Genomic DNA, 23,278 nt, shown 5'->3' with positions numbered 1-23,278 from the left:
AAAATAAAATAGTTGACCTATTATGAGTATGGAGGTCAGTATTCTTTATAGCTGCAATTTTAGAAAACAGAAAGGATTTTTTATTACTTGCAAATGAGTGAAGTAAAGAAATAGCTGCCTGCTGCAGTTTAATGTGCATGACAAGAAACTAATTGCCATTGACGAAAAGTTAAATTAGAATTTCGGGATTACTTTCACTGAGCTTGTCAAGGCTTTAGGAAATATTTCTTTGAAATTGGCAACAAGCAGTGGAGGAGAAGACAACGGAATGCTAAACATAATTATATCAGTTACAAAAACATCACAATAGCAAAGAACGAAGCAAAAACGGAAAAAATTAAGTTGGTCATTTAAAAAAAAAAAGTAATTTAAATAACTGGGGGGAATCAAAAATCAATTTTCCATCTGAATAATGTAAGTATTGATACCTCTAAAAAGCATATAAAAACCTTTTTAATGATTTGAAAATACCTTTATTAAACACTATGCATAAACTAATATATCACAAATAATTTAATTATAAGTAGATTTAAGATTCCTTTGTATGTGCGATATTTAGAAGTAGACATTAATGAAATGGATAGCATTTACAAGGATGCTTTCATAATGATGTCTCTTTCATAAAAGAGCCAGCAACTTTATAACAAGTAGGCTACTTTTCGAAAGAAGCCTTCATAAGGATGACCCGGCATAAAAGGTACAGTCCTCTTATGCAGATCAGTTTTTATCTTGAAAAAAAGTAACTTTGATAAAAGTGCCGACACTAGCATAGCAGCGTCTCACTATAAAGGTGTGTGCACCTTTATAAAAGTTGCTATTTTCAAGTTGGAAAAAAAAAAAAAAAAAAAACTGATCTAAGTAAGTGTACGAGCACTAATATGTCGAGTCACCGTTATTACGCTTGTAGAGTCGTAATTAGGTTATATCGATGCAGGATCGTGAAAAAACGTCCAATGTCCTCGTCGGGATTCAAACTCCAGACCTCCCAAATACGCGCCGAGTGTGCTTCCAGTTACACCACGAAAATTTTTATGACGCGGCACCGTCAGGAAGGGGTGATACATTACATGAAAACAAAATGCATACGCCTTTTTTACTATCTGGTTAAGCTATATCTCCAATACCAGCCTTGGATGCTCAATTAGACACTCCTGAAATACTGATGAATTAGATAATGCTTGTGATGATGATGACTTAAAATGTGTAATAAAAGTTGTTTGCTGTGTTTACGTTTATTCATTTATCCATTTGCATATAAACAAGGATCTAAGAACAGATAGACTTATGAAATGTTTTGATATGGTTCTCTACTAACTAAATAACCAGATACATATTTCAAAATTGCTGAACTAAAGATGATATAACATTGTTGAATGATTCTTCAATGCAGCAGAAGAGTTTCACGATTTATCTTTCAGCAACTAAGCGAATTGTTCAATTTATTTATTATCATAATAGAACATTCCTCGTAAATAAAGCTTCATGGAAACAATTAACTATTGTTTAAATGCTAATCTGCTTCCCTTCACTTCCACTGAACAATTTTCCTTCTTTGTTTATTATCATTACAGCAAAAATGAAATCGAAGCTTTTATAAACGCCTTCATGTTCTGTAGACAGGTCTAGAAATGTTTGGTATCGTCGAAAATTTGAGTTTTATATGAAATTTTCCATTAAGAAATTCGAAATGGGACAAAAATGATCATATATATTTGTAAATGCTTCCATTTAACATGCTTTCGAACTCAAAACGTTTAGTATGTACGAGAAAAAATAAATTTAGGAAAGCATAAATGCGATATCACTGCAGTTTTGAAGCTCCACATTTTAATGAAAGACCTATTTAGAAGCTAGATTGGTAATATTCCCGCTGCGAATTAAAAATGGGAAAGAAGAAATTGTGAAATAATTAATTGTTTTGTCAACCAAATCATTCAGGTATAGTTCTCGTCATGTAATTATATTTTCTGCATTACATAGATACTAACAAAAAAGGCTATGATCAATCCAATAATTTGATAATTAAGAAGTCACACTCTCATCTTGGGCTACACAATGCGCAGAATGTGTTATATTTTGTTATTTAACTAGTATGGCATTTTCAAAACTGTCCAATAACTTACTGCTGCATGTTGTGAAGAGCAGAAAACACAGTGCTAAATTGCAATCCATAACAATCTTAGATTAAATTTTAAGATATTATCACATACAAATATGGAGCATCGACTCTGCAGATTTTCATGATGAATTTTATCGGAAAACTGCAATATGGTGGCATTTTCCAAAGATTCTCTTTGGGGAAAACCAAAAGCTGCTGAAATGAATTGTCTAAGGAATTCTCAACATTCCACATTCCAAGAAAACTATAAATACAGTCTGGGAAGATTAATCGTGTAAACTGTTTTTCGAATTGTTAAATTGTTAATTTTCTGGCATCATCAGTATTCTAATGATCGACGCTGTTAAGTCTTGCTGGTGTTTTCACAAATGGCTGAATGATTCAGAAAGAGCTGCACTTCGCAATTCATTTATTTTTTTAGTTAAATTTGAAATCGATTCATTAATTACCATGGCAGCAAACTGAGGTTTATTTAAAAACAGCTGTAACGAAAATTCCTTTTATGAAAATACATCAACCTATTATGCAAGTCATCATTTGTAAACTAACCCAATAGGGATTAGCTACGAAATTTTTCCAAAATATACTATAGGGAACTATTTTCCTATGTTACGAAATGTACAGGCGCGGTGAGATGGCTTCCCCGCAAAGCAGTTTTAGGGTTGCCATAAACGGCAAGGGAAAGCAGGGTTGCCACATTTGGCCAAAAATCGCCCATTTGGCGACAAAATTGACGATACACCGTGGACGGATGGAGAACCTTCTGGAACGAATTCTTACCGGTTTAGCCCAGAATGTTCTCAAACACAAGCCGAAAGCTATATAAACCCTGCTGGTCCGCAGTCAGTTAGTGTGTGCCTCGTCTAGCGAGCTGATAGTCAGTTATTGAGCGAGTGTCTCGTGTAGCGCCGAGTTGATCGTCGAGTGCATCGAGAGAGTCTTTTAGTGTATCGCGAATTAGTGCATCGTCGAGTTTTGTCTTAGACTGTGCTGAGTCGAGAGCTATACTTTTGTGCATCGTCGAGTGCATCGCGAGTTGTAGCGTGGAGAGTCTCGAGAGTACGTGGAGTTCCAAGAACGACCAAGCAGAGACGGGAGCTGTACTCTGGTGCTTTGCAGTGAAGCTGTCTCCACCGTGATAGCTTGATAACCTGAAAGCTGTGGCGCTGATCGTGCCAGCGTGTTTATAACAGTTCGACGACTGTAAACGAGATTTTGGAGCTGTCCTGATTAATACCGGCCAATAAAGTGTGTTTCGATATTCCATCAAGTGCTGTCGTCGCCATCAACATTCACTCCAAATCCACACGAATCCCGTACGAACGTGAATGAAGAAAATAACGTAACAACTGGTGTCAGAAGTGGGATAATGCAACAACTAGGGAACTATTTTCCTATGTATATCGGTGAACTGTCGAAGTTCATAAGAAGAAATGATGAGTGCCTTGTAAAATTATAGTTGAGGTGGGTTTGCAGATGGAATTTGAATTGAACTTTTAAATTTTTTCTCTAAACACACCAACAGTAACAATCATTCATTGCATATTTATAGACCCTGGAATTAAAAAAAAAATTAAATTAATTAAAATTAAACATGACATATCTATTCCTTGGATACAATATGAAGTGTCGGCTCCAAAGAATATAAATTCAGAAAACACTGTTTAAATTCCTTGAAGAATACCAGATACAGAATATATTAAGAGACCATTACCATGTTTCGAAAGAAAACTTAAAATTTTCTCGAACTGAATAGAATGGAAGAGGGACGAGACAGAATTATTGATAAGATGTTTCAGTCTTGTCAACGATCAGACTGACGATAATGAAGCATCTTGTCTATTCTTTACATATTTACCCTATCTACTTATTAAATAAACTTCTTTGTTGTGGATTATCAGTCTTTGTTTCTCAGTGGCATCGTGAGTTCATTTAGGTTGACGGTTCTTTCGCGTGTGTTATAGAATCCGCCATACAAATTTAACGTCACTTTGGCCACATGATTGCACTTTTATGCATTATGAAATTTTAAAAGATTTCGTAGCATATCAGCACTCATCTCATTTGGTACGATGCAAGAATAATTTATAACAGTAAAATAAATCTGAACACTTTAATTTATCAAGTAATATAATTTTGAGTATAAAATGAATGAGCGCAATATATGTGAAAAAATTCAAATAGTTTACGTTTTCGTACTGAGTAGACTGTGACTAGCATACACTTGTTCAACACAAGAATCATTTAAGATTTGACATGATATTTTAAATCGAAATAAATATCAGTTAAAAGACAACACATTTATATTAAAATGAATGTTAATGTGCCTTTTAAGTACAATAATAAAAACACTTACCAACTTGTTCAGTTCTGTTAAGAGAGAGAGAAATTTCAGTGGTTCTTTAGAATTTTCAGGGAAAATTTTACAGAAGTTGGAGTTCAGGTGACATCCGTATTGCACTGTAGATAGTTCAGATCTTGATTAAAAATGGGAAACAGTTGTGTTTTAAGATGCAGAAGCTTTGAGATACAAAGCAAAGTTCGTTAGCCTCATCTAGATGTGTTCACATTTCGTGAAACCGCAGTTCTCAAATTTCACAAAACTGTACCGAGAAACATCATTGGCACTTCCAGAAAGAAACTATAAACAAAAAAGATATAACATATATCATACGAAGAAATCATCGAGATAGCAATATAAACAAAAAATTAAAAGTTCTAGGAAATATTCTTTAAGAGAAAGATGTTGTAAAGATGTTCTAGGAAATATGAAAATTTTTGGATTGAAAAGTGTAAAAAAAAATCTGACCATGTTTTCGCGGAATTTGAGCTTTCGATCTTTTCATTACAAGCTGGATGTGTTACCCCTTACACCACGCCAACATGAATGGGGAACGCGATATACCCTTATTTAAAGAAAGATTGGAGAGAGGGACGAGAGCCAGTCGACCAAATCCTAGTGGTGGCGTCAAGAATTATCTCTTCTTCCTACACATTTTATTTCAGACCAAACTGCAGAGACTTTAATTTTTTTTTAAAGCAGAGAATATGAAAAATCAGCTATGATGCCACCGATATTCGAGCTATGGATCTTTCAGTTGCCAACTGGATGTCCTACCGCTTACAAAACCAGATGGGAATACGATAATACGTTGCAATTTCTTTTGAATACTGATTATAAATGACAGTTACAAAATTCAGTAGAGGCTCACCAGGGGCCGAGCGGTAAAGTCGCTGAACACTGGTAGTTCAGTCCGAGGTTCGAATATAACGAACGGGCTGGCTGCATGGGCGTTTTTGTGGTTTTCTGATGTGTGACGTGTATACGAGCCAGTTTCCATTAGAAAGTCCCCCATGAAGGCATCCCTTCCCTTAGGCAGATAGCCCTCGCGGCTTTGCCGTAATCACATAAATAAAATGAAATTCAGTTGAAATCCATTCGGGCTCCGAATAATCAACGTTTCGCCTTATTGAATATGACCTGAAAGTGAAATGTACAGTTTTCTTTAAAATTTTACAACATACGCAATGAAACTCCATGTAAAGACTTGTTAATGCTATTTAAACAGTATTTTTTCGCAATGAACAATAGAAACACAATATCCTTGCCGATATTTTGATGCTGATTCCGCTGCAAAACATTGTAGCAACGAAGCTAAATGCCGCTGTAAAAAAAAGGGGGGGGCAGTCCAAAAAAAATTTTGAAAAAGTTCAAAATAATAAAAAAAAAAATATACTACAAAAAATACCTTGTGTTTTTAAGATTTATTATTTTTCATCAATTTCAATACGAAACAAACCTATCATACTAAAACGTATTTATAGCAGTATCCTTTTTTATTCTTAAAATTAATATATGTACTCTGTGTAATATAAGTCTGTATACATAAAATCAGGTATAAAGGTACGTTTTTATTTGCTTTTCATACATTAAATTCACTGAGGATCGACAGAAATCTTATAAATAATATTGTAACGTATAAAATAGCGAACATTTTTATAGCTACATTTTTTTTTTATTTGTCCGAGATAGCAAATCTTTGCGGCTCTGCAAATTTTCAGTTATCTGAGACATCATTAGTCTCGATACGTCAAATAATGTGGTTCTGACGTAACATCTTATATTGCTATTCTGGTTTGCTTTAGTTTAGTTCTGTTAACGGCTGAGCCTTATCTATATTTAGCACTCATTTCAGTTTTCTTTTGAGACAGCTGTTAGCAAGACTTCGCCATCGGTGTATTATTACATGCTTAGAGCCAAGTTACATCCGATGGTTTAGATAATTCTTTGTTAACCATTTACTCGTTAGATTATTATTTGGAATAACTGAAATCCTTTGAGTAGCGTCTAGCCATTTGATCACTTTTACCTTAATTGATCTTCTCTTAATACATTTCTCTCTCAACGATTTCTGCAAATGAAGCACAAAGAAATGTAAATACACGTTAAAAATTATATATATATATATATATATATATATAATGTTGTATGAACTTAAATCCATTTAGTGCGAATACAAGTTATTATTACTTGCGCAATTGCTGCAAAGTTAGTTAATAATAATTTATTTCCTAAACCGTATTGATTAATTGATTATATTATCTCCTAAGTTTAATTAAAGTAGAATTATTTTAAAAGTGTGCATCCATACTGGTAAGTTATATTTTGAAAGATGTTTTGAAGTAATTTGAAAGCAAAATGTTAATAATGTTTTAACGGGGACTGGAGTTAAATCATCACGAAGAATAATATTACAATTGCAAAAGTAAAAATTAAAACATGTAATTATTGTCATTGATCGGAAATTAGTTGACTTTTCAAGGGGAACAAACCAACTCCCGTTCAATGATCAATAATTGATAGAAATACGTAAATATGAAAGTGTTTCGTCTTTACTCGAGTTATAAATTAAAGCCAAACCGGCAATTCTAGTCAGGCCAAATATTTCCGCGAATAGTTGTTACTCAAAGAACTGATTCTTATGAAGCATTTTAGTCAATTCAATTTGGAGTAAAAATCAATTACTGTAGAGAAATCTTGTAAAACTCGAGTAATCGTCCCCGACACTATCATCTTTATGTATTTGAGTACTATATTATTTGTAGAAATTAAACATTGGAAATTGTCATTATGAAATCGAAATCAAAGTAAAGTTGAAATAAACATAGAAGATTATAAAAAAGATAAATAATGCAAACTTTGCAAAAACAAATCAAAGAGAACATAAAAACAATATAAAAATAATATAAAAATAAAATAGAAAATAATATAAATAAGATCAGTGAATGTACATGAAGATATAAAGGCCAGAAAGGTATTAAGTAACTTACATTCTTTCTAGTGGGGGAGTTGGCAGTGTGTTCTCTTCGTGTCTGACTCAGAAGTGTAGGGTGTCCGAAAATTCTTAGCGGCAGTAGGGGCTTTGAATTATATCAGTCGGCAAGACTTGGGTGAAGAAATTTATGGTAGTGGGTGGGACTTGGAATTCTTGAGGGATGTATTTTGTGGAGTTCTTATCTGAGAGAGACCGTCTGTTAAGATTTTTTTAAAAATACTAGTGAATGGAAATTAATTAATTTCTGGCTAATTGTCGTGTCGCAATGATTAAGAATTTAAGAAAGGAAAAAGGCATTTTCGCTATCCAAGAGCTAGTAGACAGTCTAAAGGCAGGAAATAGGCCCATTTTTTTAGTAACAGTATATGTCTGAAGACAATTAGCTTTTTACAATATATACAATTGAGTAATTACACTATATACAAATCTTTCAACTGACAGTCATCCAACTTATACCGCCTTCTCAGGTTTAGGAATAAATTATCATATCCCTATCAGTTAAATGATTTAGAGTGAGTATTTAACGCCTGCTCTTTTAAGGCAATGGTTGATAAATTGAAAGGGAATTAGATTATTTTTGAGAATTTTGATAAGGATCAAAATTTCGCGTTGTAAATCTATTGTATCTGTGCATATAGTTTTAATTCGTTGTATTTGATTAATTATAGTATTGTTAATTACTTTTTTGGATATGTTGGAGTTCCAATTTATTAATTTGTTAGTACTGAAATTGAAGTTTCTTGTTTTGTCAAAAAGTAAAATTTTTTTGTAGTTAATGATTTGAAGATCTAGAAAGTCTATGCTATTTTGTGAATTATTAGTTTTATTAAGTTTAAGACAATTCGGATAAATGTCGGAGTTTTCAATTTTACCAAAATTATTAATTGTAATAAGGTCATCAATAAATCTGTAGGTGTGTTTGTAGTAATTTAACTCTTGTGGTTGTAGATTTTTTTGGAAGTTAAATTCTTTGACAAATAAAAAGATATTACAGATCGAGGTGCTGGAATGTAAGCCCATTGGCAATGATTTTGAAACTTGATGTAGTTATGAAAAAGTGTGCATTTTAGGTAGGTTTTCCATTTGTCAAGAGTCATGATATTGAGTATATTAGGGAAAAGTTTTGGTAGATCAAGTAGACTGGTATAGATTTCTTCTAGAGGAAGTGAGGTATATAAGTTTTCAAAATCATAGCAGTTAATGTTTTGGATGTTAATGGTATGAATGGTATTAATGACAGGAGTGTTATTATGAATGATCCAGCAATAGTTATGATTAGTGTTACAATCATTGAAAATAAATTTACAGATTTTATAAGTTGAATTGAAAAATAATAGTCTATATTTTTCTTGTAATTATTAGTTCCATTAGCTATAAATCTAAATTTATATATATATATATATATATACTTATTTGTTTAATTACACACAGCTTACATAAGTGAAAAAAATGAGATAAAATATTCAGAAGCGGTGCTCGTTTGATAATTCTTTCAGCTGCTCCCTGATAGAGACGAAAGAACTGTTAACTATTATTTAATATTCTATGAATTTTGCTTTACTTTTGTATTAATTTACTCTTATTTCAGTTTTGTTTTCCATTTTTTTTTATTCGACTGTTTTAAATTTATATCTTCCTGTTAGAAAATTCACTACTTTTGATTGCTATTATTCTATTTTATTTTATGACTTTCTTAATTAATTAATTTCGTAGCATTTTGCGCGATATTGATTCTATTTATTAATTAAATTATAACGTACCTCTCCCGCCTTCTTAGCATGCTTTGTAGTGTAGTGGTCAGCATGCTGGTGAATATTACTTTTCGCTCTAAAGGCGAAAAGTAACATTTAGTATTCATATATCGGAAATATAACAGTGCAAGCGATTTGGGAGTCAGAGAACTAATATATAATTCCTTTCCTCTCACTCACTTTAACTGTAACTGTTGTGACCGAAATGAACTAAGGAAATGAGTGATTATTCTCCCATTAATAATTATTAAATTTTTCAGAAGATCGAATATAATAACTGTGTACTCAATTTAAAGAAATTAACCTGTGTTTTAACTATCACTCGTTTTGCTGTTCCTTGTGAGATATTGAAAATAGGAATAATGATTAACAATTGCGTTTAAATATGAGCCAAAAATTACGCTTTTTGAATCAATTTACACCTAGAAATCAGCCAAAAGTCATAAATTCTAACAACCTTTTTTTTTCACCTGGAAGGATGTATATTGTTAACGTAATATAACAGTAAACACGTAAAAGAACACCGTTGCAAAATAAAATTCATATATGTAACTATGCCCCTGAAACTAGGGACGAAGAGAGGAAAGAACATGCAAACAGTGTTTTTCACGCACAACTTCTTAGTAAGAGTTGTCATTGCGAAATTATAATGCCTCTAATTTATCTTTCAAGCGCGTACACCAAATTCGCAGTGTTGCCATTTGGCAGATCATAAGATTTTTAATTTAAATTTCCAGTTTAATTAATTTTTTATTGATAACAATCTGAACAATTTAAAAATAAACGCACACCTTAGAAATTCTAAGTTTTATTTATTTATTTATTTATTTATTTATTTTTTTGATAATGTATCTATCTAATTGATGTAAATTAAAATACATTTATCCATAATTTTTACAAATAGTAATTTTTATAAACATTTAAAACTTTGTTGTAATTAATCAATTAAGTTATAATGACATATGTTACGTAACTAATGCAGAATCATTTCAGCTTTTTTTTGGGGGGGTTACATATTTTACTATTACTTTACATTTTGAATTCTTTAATGGCAGAAGTTCCGAGGTTTACACTTCAATATGAAATTTACAGACTTTTTTCCGAACTTCTTCTACACCTTATAAGGTATTTCTCCCACCTTCTTAGCATGCCTTCGTGGTGTAGTGGTCAGCACAATCGGCGCGTATTCAAGAGGTCCGTGGTTCGAGTCCCGGCGAGGACATTGCTCATTTTTCACTTTTTCTGCATCGAAATAACCTAATGTCTCTACAACCTTTTCATACTAAAGGCCTAACTTTACACCTACCGTATTAATGTGCTTTCATTTACTGATAGTTATACAAAATCTAGAAATGAAAGAAGATTCTTAACTAAAGAGAGTAAAGTTTGCCGGGTCATTTTAGATTCCTTAATTAATTTTGGTAAAGCACAGAAAAACTACGTGCCCAAGAAAGAATGCTTTCATGGAGGGGTTTTTAGAGAAAACTGGTTTGTTGAACTGGGAGAAAAACACGCCAATGTAAAGTTAAAAATTAAGCACCCAAAAAAAAAAAAAAAAAAAAAAAAAAGTGTAATCTTAGATTGGCGTAAATTTTGAATGAAACTATCAGTTTTGAATTAACAGATTCTTTCCGTCAGGTGACTTCCAAATCGTTAGTTTTATTCAAAATTTACGTTAATTTTAAGTTGTTTGCTTGCCCAAGTTTAAACTGGCTTGTATATATATTATACGGGGAAAACTATAAAAAAACCCACGCAAACAGTTCATTCGGTTGTCTAAAATCGAATTAACGATTCTCTGCAATGCCACTTCAGAACTAGTGCTTTTGGTTATGTCCCAACTTGAAATTCAGGTCACAATTTCATATTACATGCAGCTGTTTTCTGTTTACCTTTAAGCTTTCCTGCTCAAACTTTCCACCAACTAATGTTCGTTGTATACTCGCTTATCTGCTCTGCTTTATACTTTGCTTTCCTAAATGATTATCAGAAATTAATTATTATGATTTCAGTTAATTTTTTTTCTTAAGACTTGTCTGCAGTAGTTTTAGCACGTAAAATGAATGTTAACTATTCTGAAAACATTTAATTATTTTACGCACTAATATATATGTATACATAATAGCATAAAATTTAGATGATTTTAAAGTTTTAATTTTTTTAATGAACTGTTGTTAATTTTTGTTTCCTTTCAGCTGCTTAGTTATTTTCAGTAATTGGTTTTTCCTGTCAATTTTAATTAGTATCTTTGCCTTTTTGAGGGGAGGGGGGGAGAAACGCTATCCTTCTTTAGCTTTTCGGACATGCCAGATTCTTTTGGATGATGTCACGGCATTGAGGTAATAAACGCCTGCAAAAGTTACACAATTTTACAATTAAACGAACTTCTTTTAAAGCTAGTAATTAATCCCCAGGAATTTATCATACTCATTACTCAAATTAACTTTAACTCAAAAGTCCTTTTCGTTTATTAATTTTATTTCTAACAGAGCGTGTTGGGGGGGAACTGTTCACAAAACCCATTTCTGTAACATTCCTTCTAGTGTCTGAAATGAATTCAAAAATATATTTCTTATATTACAATACCTCGCTGAGTCAAAAAATTAAATGAGTTAAATTTAATGAAACTAATTAATGTAAATTAGAAATAGAAGCAGCCTGGTTAGCGATGCTAGTTGAGTTTCGATAGGCTGCCGTTCGAAACCTGGAGAAAGCTTGGATATTTGTAAGAGTATAGTATCTTTGCGGCATAGAGGACAATTTAAATACATGGCAAGGCGAAAGTCTTCTCAGGTGGTTTGGTGGTAGTATGAGAGGGGTGGAATACCTTCGGAGCCGACCCACGGGGGATTCTCCCTCGGAATTGGAACGGAACACGGCGAAATCGTGCTGTCATTGCAAAAGGCCAGAAGTCCATGCCAACAACAGGCATGGGAGAACGATTGTTTCTGCTTGCCATGATGAAACTAGTGGACTTCTGATTAGGTGAGATATCCACAACAACAGCAGAATTAGAATCTCTTTCATAGCCTTCTTGGATCTTATTTGTATACAGAGGGAATTAAAAAAGATTAAATATTCGGTCTAAGACTTCATTTCTCTTTTCCAACAATATAAAATACTACTTGAAACAATGATGATGTTATTAGATAAAGAGCTGTATTCAAAAGCTTGTTCTAGATTCCATATACTGCACTGCAACTTTGGAAGGACTATTTTTATAATAGTAATGTCAGTGCATTAAGCATAAAATGTACATAGTAATTACTAACATAGTACGTTAGAAATTTCCTCGAGGGAAAGAATCATCTGAAGCCATTTTAACAGCATCTTAATAACATCAAATGAAAATTGTGAATTTATTTTTACCGTCAGTTCAGGATGATATTTATATTTTCTGTACTAGTATCATCATGCAGAACTGGCGACAGCAGTTGCATCATAGTACCTTAATCCATCATCACAGAACCCTAAGAATGCAGTTACCACATCTTTTTGGTATATGCTTGTAATTTAAATATATTCTATTTTTATTTCAAGGAAGACTTTTTAAATGATTAAAATTTATATGCCAATGACAATTAAATTTTACATGCCAGACCAATTATAATTTTTAACAGATTTATCCTAAACGAAATCCGATTAATAGTTTAATACTGAAATGAGTTTCATTATTCATGTCGGAATGCATAATTTTATAAAACTTCTTGGTATAAAGCTAATAAAAGAGTTCAAAGATTCCACCTTCTTGCATATGAATTTGTAAGTAAGAAGGTAAACATTTTGCCCTCTTTTATGACATATTATGAAAAATGTTATAAATTTACGGTACTCAAGTATTATCGCAACCATCTTCACGCAATCTGGCGATTTTTACAGATGAAAATGTAAAAGTTACTTAACGCGTGCTAACTGGAGATTTTCAAGAACTTCCTAAACTATCGCGGCTTATCGTAAGTCGGCAAACATTACCAACATATCGAAAGAAAACACACTTTATCAATTTTAAATACAAATTTTAATTATTAAATAAAGATTAAATGACACATTAAAAAAGCAAAAAAAAACTTTCAAATTTTATTTTCACTGCTCTCCACGTGTACACAGCTAGTTTTTGCTCTAAAAAACTGTCAGAACCTATCGAAAACTCGGCATCGCGCACCGGCTATCTACTAAACGCATCTTTGTTCTTTTTAGCAGATTTGCTGCAAAACAACGCATTCCTACGGACATTTGACCACAGTTTCTTCCATTGCTTACGAATTTCACAAGAGCATACTTTAAAATTGAGTTTAAGGCAAAATATATCAAGATTTGTTCATGAAAACTTTTGGAAAATTGAATACAAATAGGACTCATATGAAAATGGTGATGTTGCTTGACTGAAAGATTCTATTAGCATAACAACCACTGTTTGGCATATTCTGAAAATTTTACTACTTCTACTAATGTGGTTGCGATAATACATAAGTACCAAATTTACAATTTTAAATGTTATTTAAATTTGTGTCTAAAACTTTTATTCCATATGTAACTTTTATTTTATTACACCTACAAGTTTCATCTTATTTTGTAACTCTATTATATTTCAGTTTTATTGGGCTTAAAAATATGCAAAGCATGTTGCACTTTATTTTTAAAATTTTGGATTATAGTATAATACTCTCAATCATCGGGTTACATAACATTTCGGGTTATATAACATCTAGTGCTTAGGCCGTAAGCTCTAGATAATTGTGATTTACGTCTACATATCTTAGAATGCAGATTTCATTCATGAAATAATTAAGTGTTTTGGCGAAAATTAAAATCTCTGATAATAGTTGAATTTTATTCGAGGAGAAGCGCCAAAGTAATCTGCAACCCCATTCGAGTGCAAGGCTCGGAACTGAAAAGAAACACATAAACATATAAAGCAAAATTTTTTATTGATAAAGAAATCGAACGAGATTCAACGTTGAAATAAAATTTATTTTACCAACCGTCTCATTTCCTTTCTTTCCTTTATTCCATGAAGAGAAACTTCAAATGAAATAAAAGATATTTTTGGAAACCTCGGCTATGATAACTCGCTGACACATACTGACATCTCCAACTTATTGGTCAGCTTAGGGACAGCAATAACAGAAACCGCAAAACCTTGAAACGGGAACGCAGTGCCTTCTTTTTTTCAAGTTTGAAAAAAAAAAAAAAAAAAAAAAAAAACATGTGGTTATATTAAAATCATGAAGAACAAGAACACTATTATACAGAACTTCCAAGAAAGCAGCCAAATGCTTTATTTCCTCAAATTTTTATCGTAGCCTAAGTGTCTCAAAACAAGGTAGAGAATTCTACGACACCAGTTTCATCACTATGGTTGGGAGGTTTATTTAAATACAAAATCTAACTTTCATTTGGTTTCTGCATAGGAGAATTTCGATTCGAAAAATATTTATAACATTTTTAAATTTAAGTACAAAACGTTTCATAAAAAAATTCGATAAAATATTTACATTTATAAAGTACAATAAAGATTTATAATAAATAGAGATTTAAATTTACAAAATGCTAAGAAGCAGATCAAAAAAGCAGGTTAAGCGTCGAAAATACTGTTCCTGGTATTAAATGAATCACAAACAGTGGCACTTTACTGTAAATAATACTTTCTTAAAAAATATAATATTTAATTCATTTAAAGTGTAAATAATAAAAACTAGTTGGCCTACACATGTACATGTATTTCGGATGTATATATAAATACTCTTCTGATCATTACCAAAAAACATTGTTTAATACAGCTAATAAGAAATTCTGTAACAATGAAAATAAGAATTAAAGCCCTTTTTACTCAAAGTATCACATGTTCAAAGAATCGATGACCGGTTTTTGAAAAACCTTCAAAACCGTCATCTAGAATGAGTAGAAACTAGAAAGACTACAGTGTCATCAACCTTTAAAATTTGCTGACAAAAGTAAGGTCAAGTGAAACCAGTAGTATCTTCGTGAATGGTTTCAGGTTATTGTGGTACAAACGCTTGTAGCACCCATTACCCGCATCTACGAAAGATCTCAGGGGCATATAAACCTAATCTCAGTTTTCTTAGTTACATAATGATTAATTCTACGAAAAATTCAAAATAAAGACAAGTTCACTATTATTAAGCGTGTTTAAAAATTTCCGTAGTTATTTATGAGGACTTGGTACCTTTTGAATGACCCTTGTTGTTTAAGAACTTTCATTACTATTTATTTAATTACATACTTATTACATTATTTCTTAGATAAAGAAATGTATTCAAGAGCTTGATCTAGATTCCATATACTGTATTACAACTTTGGAAGGACTATTTTTATAATAGTATTATTAGTGCATTAAGCATAAAATTTACATAGTAATTACTAATATAGTACGTTAGTAATTTCATCCAGGGAAAAAAAAAACATCTGAAATTATTTTAACAGCATCTTAATAGTATCAAATGAAAATTATGAATTTATTTTACCTTCAGTTAAGGATAATATTTATATTTTCTGCACTAGTATCATCACGCAGAACTGGTGGCAGCAATTGCATCATAGCACCTTAATTCATCATCATTAGCACCCTAAGAATGCAACTACTACAACCTTTTGGCATATGCTCGCAGTTTAAATATATTCTATTTTTATTTCAAGGATGACTTTTTAAATGATTAAATTTTATATGCCAAATCAGTTACAGTTTTTAGCAGATTTATCCTGAACGGAGTCCGATTAACAGTTTCATTATTCATGTCATAATGCATGATTTTATGTAACGTCTTTGTATAAAGGTAATAAAAGAGTCCAAAGTTTCCACCTTCTTGCATATAAATTTGTGCAGAAGTTTGAAATTTTGCCCTTTTTATGATATACTATAAAAAGTAATATAAATTTACGATACTTACGTACTAATGCAACCATCTTCGCGCAATTAAGTGAGAATATTATGATTATTTACGTTTTTTAAATTCCCTTTATGAATTTTATTAAATGTTTTTGTTAGACAAAATAATTTTAAGCTGAAAAAAAATTTTTTTTTGTCAGTAACTATTTTAAGATACTTTAATTGCTAAATTTTTCTTCAAAAAACTTAACAATTAAAATACCTTTCTTCTTTTACAATTTTTATTGTTTCTACTCCAGTTTTTTATTGCGTTTCTTAGAACGTTCTTCATAACTTAAGGGATCGATTTCCTATAATTGAAATAGTTTCTGAGAAAAACTACAAAGCATATTTATGTATGTAAAAACTCATGATTTCAATTACATTTTCATTTTCAGCAGTTTTCTTTTCTTTTTTTTTTCTTTTTTTCTTTTTTTTTTTTTTCAAAACCCATCTTTGTTTCTATTTAGTGTTACATAATAAACATTCAGAAAAAATATTAAATAATTTAATCTATATCTGATTACGTTTTACTATGAGTAAAAAGGTTTATTGAAAAAAATGCGAATCGAAAAATGCAGGTTAAAGAATGTAAACATTTAAAATGGTTATTAAAACATTTTAAATATTTTCCTTACTGAAATTATATGTATATATATATATATATATATATAGAGAGAGAGAGAGAGAGAGAGAGAGAAAATCGTATGCATATATATATATATATATATATATGAAAAAAATAAGAAAATACCATAGCTGCTTTAAAAAAATAACTGGCGACCTCAAAATTAGCATAAAAATTATAAAATGTAAGTAGAATGTTTTTATAATTTAGTTTTATTTATTTATTTATTTTGTAAAGCATTTCATAAACAATTTTAATACATAAATTAATTACAATATTTTTCTAAAATGTTTTTGACCCATATTAATAATATTAATTTGTTATTATAATTCATTTTTTCAAAAAGTATAATTTGAATGACAGTTTATTTGAGATGTGTGCAGACATAGAAAATTTTTATTTAAAATTGACCAGCAGGATACGTTATTTTTCTCTTCTTTTAGCCATTTGTTCTCATAAAATTTGGCTTTTAAATTAATTTAGGAGTATTTTAATTAATTGAATAAAATAAAATTTGCCAGCACGATTTTCAATAATGCTACAGTCAGGAACTTGATCACTTTCATTATGCTATCTCTTTCTGTTCATGTCTATAACAAATAATTTCCGTTTCTGAAGAAGTATAAGAAAACTGATTAATAATACACATAGAAAATAATTGCTGAAATGAGTTTAAAAAACGTCTGCAAGTTCAAAAGTAAAAGAGAAATTTTTTTTCGAATTTTCAGTATTTCAAATGAGTGAGATGACTACCTATATAAACAGAGTTTACTGAAAATTGCAGTCATATTCTTCTCCTATAATGATGTTTAACAAATAACTTTGGCAATTAAGAAGTAATAGAAAATAAGCATTAAGATGAGTGTGGCATTTAAACGGTTGTCAAAAATTTTAGCTTTCTTATGCTATTTATTATTGTCAGATCATTTCAAAACTTCTTCGCAATGTAGTAAAGGTATTAAAATATATTTTCAGTATAAAACTGGACATACGGTAATTTAATCTATTTGGGGATATAAAGTCCCCTTAAATTTATATCACTAACTCTAGTCTCCTTTTTTTCTGATTTTATTTGCAAAACATAAGCAATAATAACGGTACTGGTTTCAAAATATTGCCAATCAGAGATATGTTTGTCTTCTTACATTAAGTAATGTACACCTTTGGACAGTAACTTGTTTTTAACTTTCAGAATTTATTTTCTAGTTTTTATTTTATAATTAAATAAGACAATTATTTTTCTTTTATTTTTAGCATTAAAATAGGGAAAAATTGTCATAACTCCGTATTGCAAAACTCTGTAAATTAAAAGAAAGTCAATTTATTGGTATTTTATAAACTTGATAGTTATTATAACGATTTTTTGCTCGGAATAAACAATTCTTTGATCATAACAAGAAGATTAGAAGCTAATACATCCTCACGTATTCCTGCTCCCTTTTTTTTTACTTATTTTATAGTTTGAGAACCAGCAGGGAATGAATACGCGGTGTATATTATATAGAGACGTTTTAAATAATAAACACAGCATATTAAAAAGCGCACAAAAAGACAGAGCCAGGATAAAGTGAGGCACTTGTCCCAGATGAATTACTAGAAGGGGCGCCACGTTACCTACAAAACGTTAGAAATTTGTTTAAAAAATCATAATTCAGAACAAGCAATTTTGAAGAACATTAAGAAACACTGTCTAAAATATCATATTTTAAACAGTAAAAGAAAATAAAAACTTTATTAATACTATTTACGATAACTGAAAAGCATTGCGTTCTTTATACTGCATTTATTGCCAGTACTGTGCAGCTGAACGTCTGATTTCCTGTACTTAATTTCCGTAGTCATCTTCTCAGTCAGGATAGCATCTTTCACGAAACTATGTTTAACCACACGAAATTATATTTTAAACATACATGTGAGTTCTCTGACTGATTTTAAAATCACTCAGAGATGATTTCACCTCTTTCTGATGATGACTTACCTCTTTCTGAGTGATTTTAAAATGTTCCTATACAATCTTTTACATAAGCCATAAGAAAACGCTTAGAATCGCAGATTTGGTTGCTGTGTAAATGGCTTATGTAATAATTCCAGGACTAATTTTTAACTTTTCTAAAGTCCTTGAGTATATTTAGAATCCAATTAAACTGTATTACAGCATCATAAACGCATCCTTTTGCAGTTTTAAGGGGAAACAAATACCTCTTTTTTGTATTTTTAATAAAGTAATTTCATTAATATGAATACAGCAACAATCTGAGCGGGAAAAGAAATAAGTGAGATTTTCCAAGGCCAAAAAAAAAAACCAGTTATTTTTACATTTATATATTATTAGCTATCAATTCTGAAGAACTAAATCTTTTAAGTGCTGAAAAAATTTTAGACGATACACTTTTCACCATCGTCATATCATTTCTTTACGGAATTTTTAGCAAAATGACTTCCACAAAAATGATAGTTTCGTTTTGTTCCGATGCTTGCTACTGCTCAATTTTGGAAAAGCCTTATATAACACATAAGCTTTAATAAGTTATCACTTCGTAACATTGCAGACAAAAATCAAATGAATAAAACAAGATTAACAAGGCAAACAGATAGCTGCCAGGTATTGAATTAGTATAGAAATCAGGTCATTAGATATGATTTGAAAGCTTTTTAAAGTTGAATTTTTATTCGTATACCATTTTTTAACTGCAGCATTCAATTTCAGAACGAAAATTAAAAAAAAAATCATGTAAATAAATACTTTGTTTAACCTCCGGCAGGCAGAACAGTTGTTGCTGTGGTGACTAATGCTCACTTGTCTGACCTTTAGTCAGCCCAAGCCCACGAAATTCCTCGTGGCAAGAAGTGCAAGTTTACGCCTGTCGTTGGCAACAGCCTTGAGCACCTTACAGGTGACAATGCGACTTAGTTCAGGTCTGCCCCGTGTTTCAATGGAGAGCACCCCCTGGGGGTTGAGGTCTGAGGGTCTCCCATTCCTCGTTCCCTATCATTAACCTCTCGAGAGAACTTTCGGCTCGCTGCATATTTAGAGTGCCCCATGCCTCACGGACATTATACATTTACAAATACCCATGACTTCTCTGAGATTCAAACCCGGGCCCCTCGGCACGGCAGTCAGCGACGCTAACCACTATACCGGTTGGGCGGCTATGCAGAAAAGTACTCCCAGTTTCAAAATTAAGCTGTGAGAAGACATAAGAACACCAGCAGCTCAGGTCTAATTAGATAAAAAAATTTTCACCAGAATTCAAAAGGAAAAAACATGTATTAAGAATGCAAAATCAGTATTTTGACCGAAACTGACATTTTGAAATTGCATGTATACCTTAAGCGTGCCATGTATTTTCTAGCTTTAAAATATTGGACTGGTGTTTTCCCATTCCTATACAGTTGACAGTTGACAGTTGAGAGCAGAATCTGGACACCCGTGCGGCTTACTTAGAGTATTCGGGTCTAGTCCAGGTTCCGCAACTATCCGGGGCAACACTTCATGGGCCCTATAAGGGCATACATTGATCTTGTATACATGCTTACATAGTTCATAACATATGCTTATAGTTACATAGTTACTTAGTTCATAGTACATGCTTATATACAAGTAGTTCATAATACATAGATCTTTCATAAGACTTGCTTACATAGTTCATACATATATATGCTTACATAGTTCATAGTTGCTTACATAGTTCATACTTGCTTACATAGTTCATACATATGCTTACATAGTTCATAGTTGCTTACATAGTTCATAATATATTGAGCCTGTTACATAATACATACATAGTTCATAATAATTTTCATTGGCCATAATACATACATGATTCATAATATATACAGTGGGCCGTAATACATACATGTTTCATAATATATACAGTAAAAAAAAAAAAAGAGAGAGAGAGAGAGAGAGAAGAGAGATTGACAGGGAACTATTCCACACTGCACAAATCTGTTCCCAATTCCTCCAGTTTCTGCATTATCTTGCATATTTTGATGCGAAATGCTGGCTGTTTGATCATATAACGCTTATGAGAAATTGCCTGTTTCGCAAGCTGCACATGCCACTGTGCGGTTAGGGGGCATTGGGTCAAGTAATGGTCTGGTTTACCAATGCCTCCACAGACACAACTTTCGGTATTTGCAATTCCTCGCTCATAGTAATAGGAGGAGAAAAGCCGTGCCTCGTCACAAATGTCGTTATTTGTGGGGATAACTCGAGACGATCGAGCGAAACTTTATGGTAATATTCATAGGTCTTCCTGCTTTGTTTGGTAGTGTCCCATTCCTATTGCCACTGGTGCTGAGCTGCTGTCCTTGTCACTTTTTTAAGGTGAGACCACGGGAGTTTGGTAATAACGCTTTGTGCATCGATATTGTGAGCTGCTTCTTTTGCTAGCCTGTCGGCTTCCTCATTACCTTGAATGCCGGCATGCGCCTTTATCCAAGATATGAGGATATTCATTGTCGGCGAACGCTCCTTCAGCGTGTCCTGAATCTTCGCTATGATAGGCGAAGGATGTCTGGGATTTCGTAAGGCATATATGACCGAGAGGCTGTCTGTAAGAATATTAATAGTGGCTCATTCCTATACAGGAAAATTTTGTTTAATTCAATAGCAAAGTAATATTTCGGAAATCTCAACTTAAATTTTAGTTTGGCTTCCTTTATTCAATTATGGCAAAGCACTATGCCTTCATATAGGACTTTCTAAAGGAAACTGGCTGGTATACATGTTACATATGGGAAAAACCACGAAAACACCCATGCAGCCAGCCCGTTCGCCTGTTATCGAAACACAGATCGGAAACTACCAGAGTCCAGCAAACTTTACCGCTCGGCAGCTGGTGGGCCAAACTTTAGAAATATCTCTAATTTTGTAATTTGGTTACTTCTTATACATATAACGTGTCTCAAAATTTTGCAAGTTTTACAGTCATAAAATCTTTTAATGCGTCTTTGAAATTACACTATACTGCTGATCGGTAGGGAAAAAATGATCCTTTTAGAAACATTAACGTCTTTAATAACTTTTTTATATTTATGCGTTGCAATTAACAGTATATTTGCTATTTGCAATGCGTGGCTTCCATGCAGTTAATTCGTAAGCATTGATAAAATTAGCATAACAAATAAATGACATTTCTAATGTTACATATTAAATAACTCAGTTCGAGAACTTCGTTCTAATTCTCTTACCTATACACCATAGTTAGCACGCTGTTATTGTGCCGCAAAATGATTATGCAGATTAATTAACTTTTAAATTAAAAATGCAAATAATCATTAAAAATTTTTAAGAACTTAGTTTTATATAAAACAAACACAATAAAATGCAATAAAAACACAATAAAACTGATTTTAATGCTCACAATACCATAATGTGTTAAGTCAAATACGGTAGAATTTATTTTAAGTCGCGGAATTATTTTAGAATTAAGTTTGTTATCTGAAACTGAATTCAAATCAGGAATGCCATTATATAAGCAAATTTTATATTTAATTATAGTCGGCGCTATTCAAGAGGAGATGCTTCTCATACATACTAAAAGAAAAGAATAATGAAGCATGAATATAACTTTAATAAATCAATACCATCGTTATTCACGTTGCTCTAAACTTTATTCGAAGAATGCTCGAATGCACGTTGCTCTCTTTGAATTTTCCTTTTAACTAACTAACGGATATAAGTCATAACAGTTTTCATATTTTACGTAATAATACTTGAATGCAAATTATTTGAATGTGTTAGATTGTGAATGGTTTTCATTTTATATTGAATGAACTAGAAATCAAGCATGCTACTGCTGTATTTATTAAGATAAAGTATCCATTAATTGCAAATTCAATTGAATAAATTCTTTAAGGTTTCAAAGACTGCATTTGTATCGTTACAAACAGTTCATCATCATTTTGAAAAATGTAAAATATTTTGATTCTATAAAAGATATTTGAAATGTAAAATGCAGTAATATACAATCTATTATTTGAAAGCATAAAGTAATTAAAAAAAGGACAGCTCAAGGATGTTTTCTGTCCCGCTACAAAGATTTGAATAATGAGAAAATATGTTATTATACCACATATTTAAAAAACTACAAAAAATGCAAATGAAACGTTTGGCATCTTAAAAATATTGCAGAAAATTATATTGTTTTACTTGAAAACAATGTTACAAAATACACTACATACATATATTAGTGCCCACCAACGGCCTAAAGGTAAAATACACTAGTACTGAACACTAGTAGTTCGGACCTAGGTTCAAATCCAGGCGAATGGGCTGGCTGCACGGGCGTTTTCGTGCTTTCCCCATACGTAACGTATACACGAGTCAGTTTTCCATAGAAAAGTCCTCCATAAAGGTATACCTCCCTGTAGGGCAGATAGCCCGAGCGTGCTTTGTCATAATAAACTAAAACAAACTAAACCAGCCATATATTAGAGTAGAATAAATATTTTCAAAGATAAATTCAGACACTCAGAAATGCAACTGACCTTTCGGAAACGAAGGAGAAAAGAGAGGTCAATATCCTGTCGGAAATCTGAGTATAATTTTAG

General features: G+C 31.8%; 1 protein-coding gene across 3 annotated transcripts in view; it reads right to left on the bottom strand.

Moving 5' to 3' along the window:
- The window catches only part of LOC118182554 (E3 ubiquitin-protein ligase TRIP12-like), a 400,228-nt gene that overhangs the window by 309,114 nt on the left and 67,836 nt on the right, over positions 1 to 23,278 (bottom strand). For all 3 annotated transcript variants that reach the window (XM_085809626.1, XM_085809623.1, XM_085809627.1), the window contains exon 2: positions 4,476 to 4,760. The gene's annotated coding sequence lies outside the window, so the exon portion shown is untranslated. The remainder of the gene's footprint in view (positions 1 to 4,475; positions 4,761 to 23,278) is intronic.

The sequence above is a fragment of the Stegodyphus dumicola genome, chromosome X2, assembly GCF_044657685.1.
Source record: "Stegodyphus dumicola isolate Sdum_Otavi_A_Nest chromosome X2, ASM4465768v1".
NCBI lineage: Eukaryota > Metazoa > Arthropoda > Arachnida > Araneae > Eresidae > Stegodyphus > Stegodyphus dumicola.
The sequence above is the reverse complement of the archived record's forward strand: the minus strand, read 5'-3'. Positions and strand labels throughout refer to the sequence as shown.